Genomic DNA, 12,331 nt, shown 5'->3' on the forward strand with positions numbered 1-12,331 from the left:
AGATTTATGAAACTCCTGATTTGTTTTCAAAGTAGCTGTCAATCTGGAAGCTTTGGTAAAAATGTAGGAGTAAAAAGCCAAGGCTATAAATCTATTTTTAAAAAACCAGGTTGATTTTAGTCTATGAAGAGATTACATGCTTTTAATTCAACAATTACTTTGTTTGTTTTCTTGACAATACTTTTGCTGGATATTCTCATATTGTAAAACCTTTACTGGTCTACTGACTTTACTTGAATAATAAGCCTCATAAAAAGCTACAGTGAAAAATTAATATCTTAACCCCAACAATGTAATCCACCCAAGTAGAGAAGAAGATATTCTAATTTCTTGATTTTAAGAAAGACATTTATTTTTTCTAATCAATTTCCTCGTTTGCACTTTACTATTATACACTAGGAAAAGTTTCTCTAAATGTACAATTTAAAATGAGTTTTAGGGCTTCCCTGGTGGCACGGTGGTTGCGAGTCTGCCTGCCAGTGCAGGGCACATGGGTTCGTGCCCCGGTCCGGGAAGATCCCACATGCCGCAGAGTGGCTGGGCCCGTGAGCCATGGCCGCTGAGCCTGCGCTTCCGGAGCCTGTGCTCCGCAATGGGAGAGGCCGCGGCAGTGAGAGGCCCACGTACCGCAAAAAAAAAATAATAATAATAAATAAATGAGTTTTATATTTGCATTAGAAAATCGAAACTACAAGAATCAATTCCACGTTTTCTATCACTTGTAACAGTGATTACATATACAGAACAAAATAGAGAAGGGATGTAGAAACGAAGACCCAAACACTTTTTGCTGAAAGGTCACAAAATTTTAGCTCAAAGATTTTATCTTCTCTTACCTGTGTAATAGTTTCAATTTGATGTTTTGTGTTTTGTCACTCTCACAGTCCACAGCTATCTAATTCCAGAAATCAGGGGAACAGGCACATTAGCTAATGTTAATTTTTTTGTCACTTTGTGCACCATAAGAGGTTAATCAATGTTAATTTGAGTTTAGAGACTGAACATAACTACATTTCACAGATTTTGCTTATTCAGCTAGAATCAGCCTCTTGCTACGTGCTACATCTTTCGTAACACCACTCTATTACACTTGGCAAAATCAAACACTTCTGAGAGTGTAAGCCCTGGAGATAAGAGTTTACACTATGAAATCCAGATATCAAGACTCAATAAATGTACTTGTTATTAATTTTAAAACATTCATCATTAAGTAGATATAGAAAGAGGAATTTATGAGATCCACCAGGGCCATCTAGAAATTTCATGAGAACATGACTAAACTTTGCTAAAACTTAGAAAATAAGATTTCAAAAATAGGTAAATTAATTTCAATTGCTTCTAGAAACAAAGCCATTTTTTCCCGAAATATTAGTACACTAGTCATCACTCTCCTAAAGCTTTGCATCTCCATGGGAGGAATATATTTCCCCACCCCATTGATGCTGGGCTTGGTCATGTGCCTTGCTTTGGCCAACGGGATGCTAGCAGATGAATGATGTGAGCAAAGGCTTAAAATTTGTTTGTACTATAGGGCCTGTCCTCTTGTGTTCTAGCCACTGCTGTGAGATATACATGCCCTGGGCTGCCCTTTGGGTTAAGAAAAATGAGTGAACAGTACTGCTCCAAGAACCTGCAGACCTGCTCCAAATGACCAGCTGATACATGGAAGAGAAGTAAATGTTTTATGACGGTATTCCACTGAGTTCCAGAATGACTGGCTACACAGCATTATAGCGGCAATATATGATTAGGAAAACAAACAAACAAACACCTTGATATTGAATTTGGGGTGGTGCCATATTTTTCTTAGGTATTAAATTAATATTTGGTGGCAGACATTACTGATTAATTGAATCAGTCCTGTCCATGTTTTTCTTTTCCTTAGCCATACTCCAATAATTGGGAACATGTAAATTAGTTTTGGCCAATGAGATATAAGCAGAAATCACATGGTGGGTGTCCTGGGAAAGCTTTTTAAAAGTGACACAGTTGGTTGCTATGTTCTTCTGGTTAGTTTGTTTTGCTTTTACTCCTTCTCTTCTGACTATTATAAGGGCGGGATACCTGGAGATGCAGTTGACTTCATATAACCATTGGAAAGCCACAACTGAAGGACAACAAAACAGGAAGAGAGAAGAAACCCTTGGACGAACCTTAGGACACTCCATCAGCCTGTCCTGCTTACTCCAGACTTCTCATTATCCCAGATAAATAATTCCATGTTTAAGTTCTCTTGTAACATTTATTGTTATTTGCAACCAAAAGTAACATTAATCGATATTTGAAAGGATATGCAGATAGATAGGTAAATAGATAGAACTTTATTCAAATTAACAAAAAAGATCCAAAATTGTACCCAGAAATTTGCTGGCATTTTTACTACACTAACTGCACATGGTTTGGGATTTAACTTTTAGGATAAGCCATAATGTGTGATGTACTAGATTTCAACTGAGGGCAACCTTCAACTTTGTGACTGTGAAAGTAGATGGCACAAAATCATGGTAAAATGTCAACCTGATAAGATTCGTTCTGATCCAAGCTATCTTTTTCTATCTATGTCAGATTTTTCTTTATAGCAGCAGGTTCTCCATGAAAACGTAACCTTCAATTTTCTACTTTCATTTGACACATGTAAGTAAACATATTCAATGAGATTCAAGTGTGGGAGAGTGCTATAAAGTGAAGGAAAATTATGGTACAATGGCAATAACTCATGAAGAGTAATAAGAAGAGAGTGCCTAGAGCATTTGACTGCAAATGGAAGAGATTATATCCTGGTGAATTGAGTTAATTTCAAATATATTACAGTATGGTTTTCTGTCATATGTACTCTCTTTGACTATATTAATAAATGAAAGAGTGATGAATAGTTCCGGGAACTTGTAGCGAAACATTAATATTTCAACATCATCGTTGAGTATCTGTGTCAACACACATCAAAAATGCATGAGAAATGACTACCTGTACTCACTAGTTACACTCGTTAAGAATATATGGATGACCATATGACCCAGCAATCCCACTACTTGGCATATACCCTGAGAAAACCAAAATTCAAAAAGAGTCATGTACCAAAATGTTCATTGCAGCTCTATTTACAATAGCCAGGACATGGAAACAACCTAAGCGCCCATCATCGGATGAATGGATAAAGAAGATGTGGCACATATACACAATGGAATATTACTCAGCCTTAAAAAGAAATGAAATTGAGCTATTTGTAATGAGATGGATAGACCTAGAGTCTGTCATACAGAGTGAAGTAAGTCAGAAAGAAAAAGACAAATACCGTATGCTAACACATATATATGGAATTTAAGGGAAAAAAATGTCATGAAGAACCTAGGGGTAAGATAGGAATAAAGACGCAGACCTACTGGAGAACGGACTTGAGGATATGGGGAGGAGGAAGGGTGAGTTTTGACAGGGCGAGAGAGAGTCATGGACATATACACACTAACAAACGTAGTAAGGTAGATAGCTGGGGGGAAGCAGCCGCAAGGCACAGGGATATTAGCTCGGTGCTTTGTGACAGCCTGGAAGTGTGGGATGGGGAGAGTGGGAGGGAGGGAGACGCAAGAGGGAAGACATATGGGAACATATGTATATGTATAGCTGATTCACTTTGTTATAAAGCAGAAACTAACACACCATTGTAAAGCAATTATACCCCAATAAAGATGTTTAAAAAAAAAAAAAAGAATATATGGATGAGAAATATAAATGGTATACATAAATTTGCAATGCAATTACAGGTAGAACATATAGAAAGAAAAAAGCTACACAAAGATCTCACACAGAGAAGTATGTCAAGCAATTGGCAGCAAGTTAATACTGGCAATCAGTTTGGAGTATACTGTATGACCACATGAAATACCACTTTATTTTAAATTATGAGTCATCTCAGTAATTACTGGCACTAAAATTTTTTTAAATATAGAAGTAGCAAAAATAAGTAGCCACTCTCAAACAAAAGCGGCTCTTCACTCTGGCTATGATGTAGCTTTGGAATCCCCTTGTTTAAAAATAAATATAAAAACAAAAGTTTGGCTTTAAAAAGTTTGATTTCTATCTATTTTTAAATTGATCACCTAGAAGTAATTAATTCATATTAGAATGAGGCATGGCAGTTTGAAAACAAATCAACACTCAGTTGACAATAATTTCCAAGTGGTTAGGAAGGCTAAACAAATAATCTGTTTATATCTGTAGTATACAGAAAGATGATGTTTAATTCAGTTGGGGAGGGAGAAGGTCAAACTCACTGTTTAGCATTATGTATGGAGTATCAAATGCCTACCAAAGAGATAAGATATAAATCACTCTCAAAACAGCAACAACTGGGCTTCCCTGGTGGCACAGTGGTTGAGAGTCGGCCTGCCGATGCAGGGGACGCGGGTTCGTGCCCCGGCCCGGGAAGATCCCACATGCCGCGGAGGGGCTCGGCCCGTGAGCCATGGCCGCTGAGCCTGCGCGTCCGGAGTCTGTGCTCCGCAATGGGAGAGGCCAGAGCAGTGAGAGGCCCGCGTACGGCAAAACAAAAAAAAAACAGCAACACCTGTGTAGTAGCTTTCATATATGGTGCCTTTTATTTTCTTTGCTCTTTTTTGTTTGTTTTGTTTGTTGGTTTTCGTATTTTCTGGCATTTCTAGAACAAATTGTATTACTTGTATTCGTTTTTTTTTTCTCTCTCTCTTTGGCCGTGCCACGTGGCTTGTGGGATCTTAGTTCCCTGACCAGGGATTGAACCCGGGCTCTCAACAGTGAACGCGTGGAGTCCTAACCACTGGACCGCCAGGGAATTCTGGTGCCTTTTATTTTATTTTACTTTTTGATGATCAAAAAGAATCAGGCATAAAAAATTCTGAGGGTAAGGTCTCACTTGGAACAACAGTTGCATCATTTTTAGGGAAAAAGTACGAATGTTTCTGTATCCTAGAAGATACAGTAACAATATACGAAAAAAAAAACTTTCTAGGATAATAAATATTTTTGACTTATCAGGGGATACAAAATTAGATTTCAAGAACCCAGGCCCAAAAGAAGTAAGTACTTCTTTGAAAGAAATTTTGAAAGAAAAATTTTGTTTTGCATTTATTTTTTGTTTTTGTTTATTGATTCTTGTGTGGGTTAAAAAACTGCAGATTCCCTTAGAAAAAAGAAAAGAACTTGTAACACAGCATAGAGGGAAAAGTATGAGTGGATAAAGAGATTCAGTCCTGAATCCCTCTCCCTAGGGATGTAATGGGAGAATCATTACTTGGCATCAACAGAGCTCAGTTTCTTCTGTAAAATTAATGTTCTCTATTGGTCAGTGAGTTTGTTTATTCATTCCAGAATATTCCTGCCTTAAGGTCTCTGCACTTGTTATTCCCTCTGCCTGGAGCGAGGTTCCTTTAGATATCCTGGGGACCTGACCTCATGCCTCTTTAGGTCTCTCCTAACATACAGTCTTATCAGAGTTCTTTAAATGCCATACGTGAAAGAGTAAATGCTGTCTACCCTGGCAGCTCACTCAGCACCCACACCCTGTCTCTCTCACCTCCAGAGCACTTACCTTCTTCAGAGGTACCATATGCTTACTGTCTGTTTCCCTCCCACCTCCTCCACTGGAATATAAGCACCATGAAATCAGTGATTTTGTCTATTTTATTCAATGCTGTTCTAGTGTTTAAAAAAGTACCTGGCCAGGCACTGTGCTAGCAGCCCTGGAGATACATGGAAGACTAGAACATGTTATCTACCCTCTGAACAGCTCAATATATTGGAGAGTCTGACATGTATGGACACAGGGGTGTCTATACATATACATATATGTGTATGTATGTGTACATATACACATATATATAAAGATTTATATATATATATATATATATATATATATATATATATACACACACACACACATACCACAAGCTCCTGTGTCTAGCTGTGGACAGCTAGGCAGTGCTAGTCATATAAATGGCACCCTTTGGGATGTACAGTGCTCAACCCTCACCACCATACAAAGCTTCCTTGAGACTGAAATCTGTAAAACACAAAGCTGATGACGCCATTGCCATTTAAAACCTACTGATGTCTCCCCATTGTCTACAGAATAAATTCACCCTTCCTGATCAGGTCCCTACCCACCTCCCCAAGCAGCTGCATCTCCCAGCTCTCCGTCACACTCACTTCCGTGCCAGTTACTATGAACTCACACATTCCTACTGCATGTCAATGCTTTCCTCTACTCCAGACTGAGCTATGTGACCTTCCCCCCTTTCCTCACTGCAGCCCTTCATGCTTTTATCCCATTGGGCTTTGATTCGCCTCATATATGTTGATTCTGAGCTCCCTGTGGTAAGGTTCGATGAATCATTCATCCTGTATCCCCAGCATGTAACACAGGGCTAAATAAATGAATTAATTATTCACCAAATACAGACATGACTTAATTTGCTAATTCACAAGACAGCTCAAATATCAAATTATTATCAAAAACGGATCAGACTTTAAACGAAAGTGGGACCAACATGGTCCCATCAAAGCGATAGAAATGACTGTGTATGGGTGTACAGTCTTCATCTTTGCTATTAAATACCCAGGGACTGAGTTACTCAGTGATCATTTTATATATATATTTTTTAATATTGCTAGAATGTTGGGTTGATGCAGGCTAAGTATACACTTTAGACTCTACCTATGTTCATTCACATCAAATCAGGAGCTTTTTCTGACCTCCTTTAGCAGAAGAGCAACGTAAAAGTGTTTATCTCCTTGGCAAGACAGCGAACGCCTCTCAGATTTACCCATCAGCCATGATGTCTATTATTAGTCTATTAGAGAGCTAGACTTCCACCTACAGAACTGAATCAAAGCTATTTTTTTTTTTTTTTTTTTTTTTTTTTTTTTTTTTTTGCGGTACGCGGGCCTCTCACTGCTGTGGCCTCTCCCGCTGCGGAGCACGGGCTCCGGACACGCAGGCCCAGCGGCCATGGCTCACGGGCCCAGCCACTCCGCGGCATGTGGGATCCTCCCAGACCGGGGCATGAACCCGTGTCCCCTGCATCGGCAGGTGGACTCCCAACCACTGCGCCACCAGGGAAGCCCAAAGCTATTTCTTTGTTAAGGCATGAAGTAGGGATTTGAAGGCGTCCCAAACACATTAGGCTTATTAAATAAAAGTAGAGCTTCTTTTAATGAGACAAGAATCTGGGAAAGATTTAAAAGAAAAAAAAACCCTGAAATTGTCTGACATACTGAGCTCTCTGGCTTCTTCTCTGGGCACAATCAGCTCAGCTGGGTTCGTTCTAATCAGCAGACAAGGGAAGAGGCATGATCCAAATACCCTCAAATCTTTCGGTCAAGGGCTGCAAAATTAGATGACACAGTACCATTTCAACCCTTGGACAAACATTTCCTTTTATAGATTGACAGAAAGCAATTCTAAGAAGGATGCTCATTTTGGGAATGTCAGCACATATGTATATACTGAAACAATAATTTCTTAAAATAATAGCAACAGTGAAGTTTATAGAAAGAATGCTCTAATGTATCTGTACTTTATTTCTTCACATATCAATATAACGCTGTGTGCGATTTACAGAAGTGGAACACCTTTTTAAGAACTATTTCTGAGAAGGCATCTGATAGAATTATCTCTCCCTAAGTCAGATTATATTTAAAGTGACAGCGAGTTTAAAGATGAAAAAAATCTGAAATTATTTCATAAAAGTTATATTCTTATTGGGATTCAGGTGTCAAAAAACTTTGCTAATTTTAGAAAGTTATGGTTTAGAGATATTAAAGCCACAACATAAAAACAAGAGCTGCCTTCATAAAGGAATATGGGTTTATAGTCAGACAAACTCTGATTTCAATATGAGCTCTGCAAATTATCAGCTATAGGACCTCTGGGGATAGAGTAAACCTCTCTGGGCTTCTGTTTACTTGTGCATAAAAACAGGAGCATAGGGCAAATTAAATGAAAACTATGTAAGTCCTCACAGAATCTGCCTGAAAGAAGTCAGTCAGTAACAGTTTTGTTTTCTCTTTCTTCCTTATCTCTAGGACTGTTCTCTACTGTAATTTAAAAGACATTAACAAAGTTATGCATGAGGAGATTCAGAAATAAGGATCAAGTATTTTAAAATAAGGAAAATGAAAAACACACACAAAAAACCCAAACCAAAAACCTCCAAGATTTCCGACCCTTCTCTGATCATCAGATGCAACCTTCTAAATTAAAAACCATGATGTTTGAGCCAGCAGCAGACTCTGAAGGAATAGGATATCCAACTTGCTACCATATCTGTTCTTTCAAAGAGCATCTAAGTGCAAATAAAGATGGGACTCTTCATTTCCAGAATTCACAAATTGTTTTCCTTTAAGAAGAAGGGCACTTGACACAGGCAATATAATAAAAACAGAGGGAGGAAGCCAGTGTTTTAATTAGCTTAAATGTACTTAACAAGGAACTATTTAAAAAGAATATCCTTTTAACAGGTTCAAATTTTAGGGATGCTAACCAAAGCAAAAAGCTACTAATGCATGTTGCTTCTTTTCCACTCTGACGGTTACAATCAAGATCAGAGAGGGCAGAGAACTCAGATATGGTGTGAGTTAAACAATCACATGCATTTACCAATTCTGCGAAAACTGACACTGAGGAAAGCTGGTCCATCTCCTTAAAATCTTCATCGCCTTCTCCCACCCTCTACTCCACCCTTTCCCACTTCACTCTTACTGAAAGTATCATGTCTAGACCTTTATTCTTTCAGTTTAAGGCTTGCGCCTGGTTGAACACTAATTCCTCTGAGGAGGGCCCGCTTTCAGATATCCTTATTCATTTACACTTTACTTTGAAGGAAGTTAATTATTCTACCAGCATCAACAAATGAGGAGTAGGAAGGTTTGGAGCTTAGAGAAAAAAGAAAAAGGGGTACAGAAATTAGAGGCTCTGAGTAAGAGAGCCAAATTTTACCTATTTAAAAAATATCATTGTTTTGCCTAGGGTTAGAGTTAATTATAATAATTTGCTCTAATCATGTGCCTGTACCTCTCTTTTTCCAAACACTTATTTCATAATTATGTTTGTCAAGTAGTTAAGGGTAATGATCCTATTATAGCATCAGAGGGGGAAAAAAAAAAAAACCAGACCTAAGCAAAACAGATGTTCCATGAATTGCTGGAAGTTGGCTTTGTCAGAATTACTTGAATACACTGTCTCTGGCTCGGACAGTATCTCTACAGTTGAAATACAAGAAGGGTAGAGCCTGTCTGGAGGCCTCACTCTGGCCGGTTCTTCCCATTTATCTGAATTCACTGAGGCTGAGCTGATAAACGAGAAGCAAGTGAATCAATGAAAATAGTTGCAATGATTGGTTCAAGCACAGTTCAGGAGCCTTGCTATAAAAATCTATTTAAATGGAAGTGAACTTAGGTTGCAGCTCTAGCCACCAAGCATTGTTCCTTTTTATTCAAAGACAAGAGTATCTGAATATTATATATTGGGGTGGGGAGAGGTGCAATGGCTAACAACTTCAGCATTTCAAATCAAAGGAAAATTTCTTGAACTGAAGATTTAATAAACGTTCATTTTAAAAACCAGTAAAATGCATAATACCAAATATTTAAAAAGAGCATTTATTAGCATATTAAGGTTTATGCTATGTAAATATAATAATGTCAGCAAAGTAAGCCACCAAATTAAAAATTCAAACTACGGTGATGACTGCATGAGGCAAGGCTATGAACCCGAATGGGAAAGGAGACAAAGAAGAGATTCAGTTGGAGAGAGTCACCTTGTGGGTTAGGATCTTGCCTGAAGGGCTGGCCCAGGACAAGGCAGTTTCGCCCCTCTCTAGTGTCAGTCTTTCCTAATAGCTTCCTTGCCCATCTTCCCGCTTTCTTCCTTGACACTGCACTGGTGGCCAATGAGATAAGAGGCATGCCTTCAAACCCCTCCTAAACCATGGCTTTAATTGGAGAGACGTGTTTTGGTTGCCCAGGGCTTCTAAAATGTGCTACCTCTATTGCACATAAACCCTTGATTTTATCACCTCTCTACCTGCAGGCATCCTTCTCACCTAACTCAAAGTTCTGCAAGCGCCAGAAACAGATGCACGGAAGTCTTTTGAAATCCTCTCATCTCGTACATGCCAAGATGATGTTCAATCCTCTTACGATTTGAAGCATTATTTTATTGATCATAGTATACTGGAATTTTTTTGTTTGTTGGACAGCTTTTGAGTTAATGGAAGCCATCAAGATCCAAAGGCAAACAGAAAAAAGAGGAAAGGGAAATTAATACTGAAACAGAGACATGCATTAAAAATCAGAGAAATTAAGAGCAGGAAGACATATCCACCGAGAGTTAACTTTGGGTAAACCTAAGTACAGATTTTTTTTTAATTCTCTAACAAGGACTATATACTTATTTGTCCCAGAATAAAATTTTCCTTAACATATTGTTTTAAGTTTTGAAATACACCTATATTTAGGAGGTCTCTGCAGAACATTCTTTTCACTTCATCTAACAGTATCTTAGCACTTCTCAGTGTTTACACACACATACTCCTTCTTGAATGATGGTTAATTAACTATTGATGGGCCCTGGCATTCTAGGGCTTCCCAAGTGACAGCTCAGTATTCTTTACTAATCGTTTAATGAAAACACTTACATGAATAATGAATCTGGCACTTGCCTAGATACACATGCAACTTTTGCAATAGTAATAAAGGCAGGCGTATGCACCGTCAGAACAAAATATTGTGGGGCTTACAAATGTTTTCACAAAGCAAATCGGAGAGGTTATGTTGAAAATGAAGCTCCAGTTCCTAAGGCTGCTATTAAAAGTTTCATATTAAAATATACTATTATATTCTCAGCACATAATATTAAAAGCACAAAAAATGGTTATGTTTAAGATGTTAATACCATGATTTGCTCGATAAGCCCGAAATGGAGTAAGCATAACTTAGATTTTAGTAATCACAGTGCCAAACTTACAGAAACACACATATCTATAACACACACACACAAATTATGTATATATTATATGGTGCAGGAAAACTGTGATTAAAATGTCTATGAAACTTATGATTCATCTCAGAATTGAACTTTGTCATCATTTAGTCTAATTTTGCAGGTGAGAACATGGCATCCTTGATCTTAAGATTTAGCTCCCACAAAACCACAATCACTGCACTGATCACCGAACTGGTGATGAAGTGACCGGGCATGCTAGCCCTTAAATATGATTTCAGCCATCCTTCTGATCCAACGCTTTGGAGAAACTAAGTTACTACAACCAGTTACTGGAACAAATGAGAGAAAAAAGTGTTTTTATACATGTTCAAGTGGAAGAATATGACTGGTAACAGACATTACAGGCACTCTTGAGAAAAAGCTATGTTTGGGGAGTTAGAAGTCCTAAACTTTGTCTCGTCACCACTTATCATATGACTCTGGAGAAGACACTGAACCTCTCTCATCCGCAGTATCTTCATTTGTAAAATCAGCATGACACTTGCAATATTTATATTTACTAGTTGCCATGTGCACTTATACTACACACTATTACCATTATTGTTACTACTACCACTAATAATAATATTAATTTCACCCTTGAGGCTCTCATCTGTCAAAACTTTGCAACTCAATTTTCATGCCTTGTAACTATATCACACCCTCACAATGGTCCTATAAAGTACGTATTCTTTCTTACTACAGATGAAGAAATGTCTCAGAGTGGTTAGTTAACTTGCCAGATGTCACATGGCTATTAAGTGACTGAATGTGAACTTGAATCCAAATCTTTCTGACTGCAATTTCATTAGATTTTCCATATCCTGTTTCCTCTAATATATAATATACCTAGTACCTATTTATCATAGAGATTCATTTTATACACCCTCACATATACACACACATAGGCTTTAAATTCTAAAATGCCCTACTAATTTTTTTTTTTTTAATTTCAAGGCCTAATTCATGAAACAGAATAGATACTTAGTCAATACCTGGGAAAAAAGAATTAATATATGGGAGGTAACTAAGATCATTTTAAGTAAAGTGTTAACTTTTGTGTTGGCAGTAACAGGGGCTTAATTTAAATCTTCCTCTTCTTTAAAATTATGTTATTAAAAATTATGCTAGAGAAAAAATACACATGGACTAGTCATAGGTGCAATTCTAGACACAGAATTGACAATGATGAAGAAGCAGCTATTTTCAATGAAAAAGGGCTAAACTCTAACCCTGTGTTACAGTTAAAGGAGTGGGAAACGATCCCTTTAAAAATTACATATGATTTGAATGTTTCAAAGGGGTAACATAGTATCT

At 37.7% G+C, this 12,331-nt stretch overlaps 1 protein-coding gene across 2 annotated transcripts in view; it reads right to left on the reverse strand.

Annotated features, from left to right (window-relative positions):
* The window catches only part of KLF12 (KLF transcription factor 12), a 439,279-nt gene that overhangs the window by 102,400 nt on the left and 324,548 nt on the right, over positions 1 to 12,331 (reverse strand). The window lies entirely within an intron of this gene.

This window comes from Phocoena phocoena, chromosome 18 (assembly GCF_963924675.1).
Source record: "Phocoena phocoena chromosome 18, mPhoPho1.1, whole genome shotgun sequence".
Taxonomy (NCBI): domain Eukaryota; kingdom Metazoa; phylum Chordata; class Mammalia; order Artiodactyla; family Phocoenidae; genus Phocoena; species Phocoena phocoena.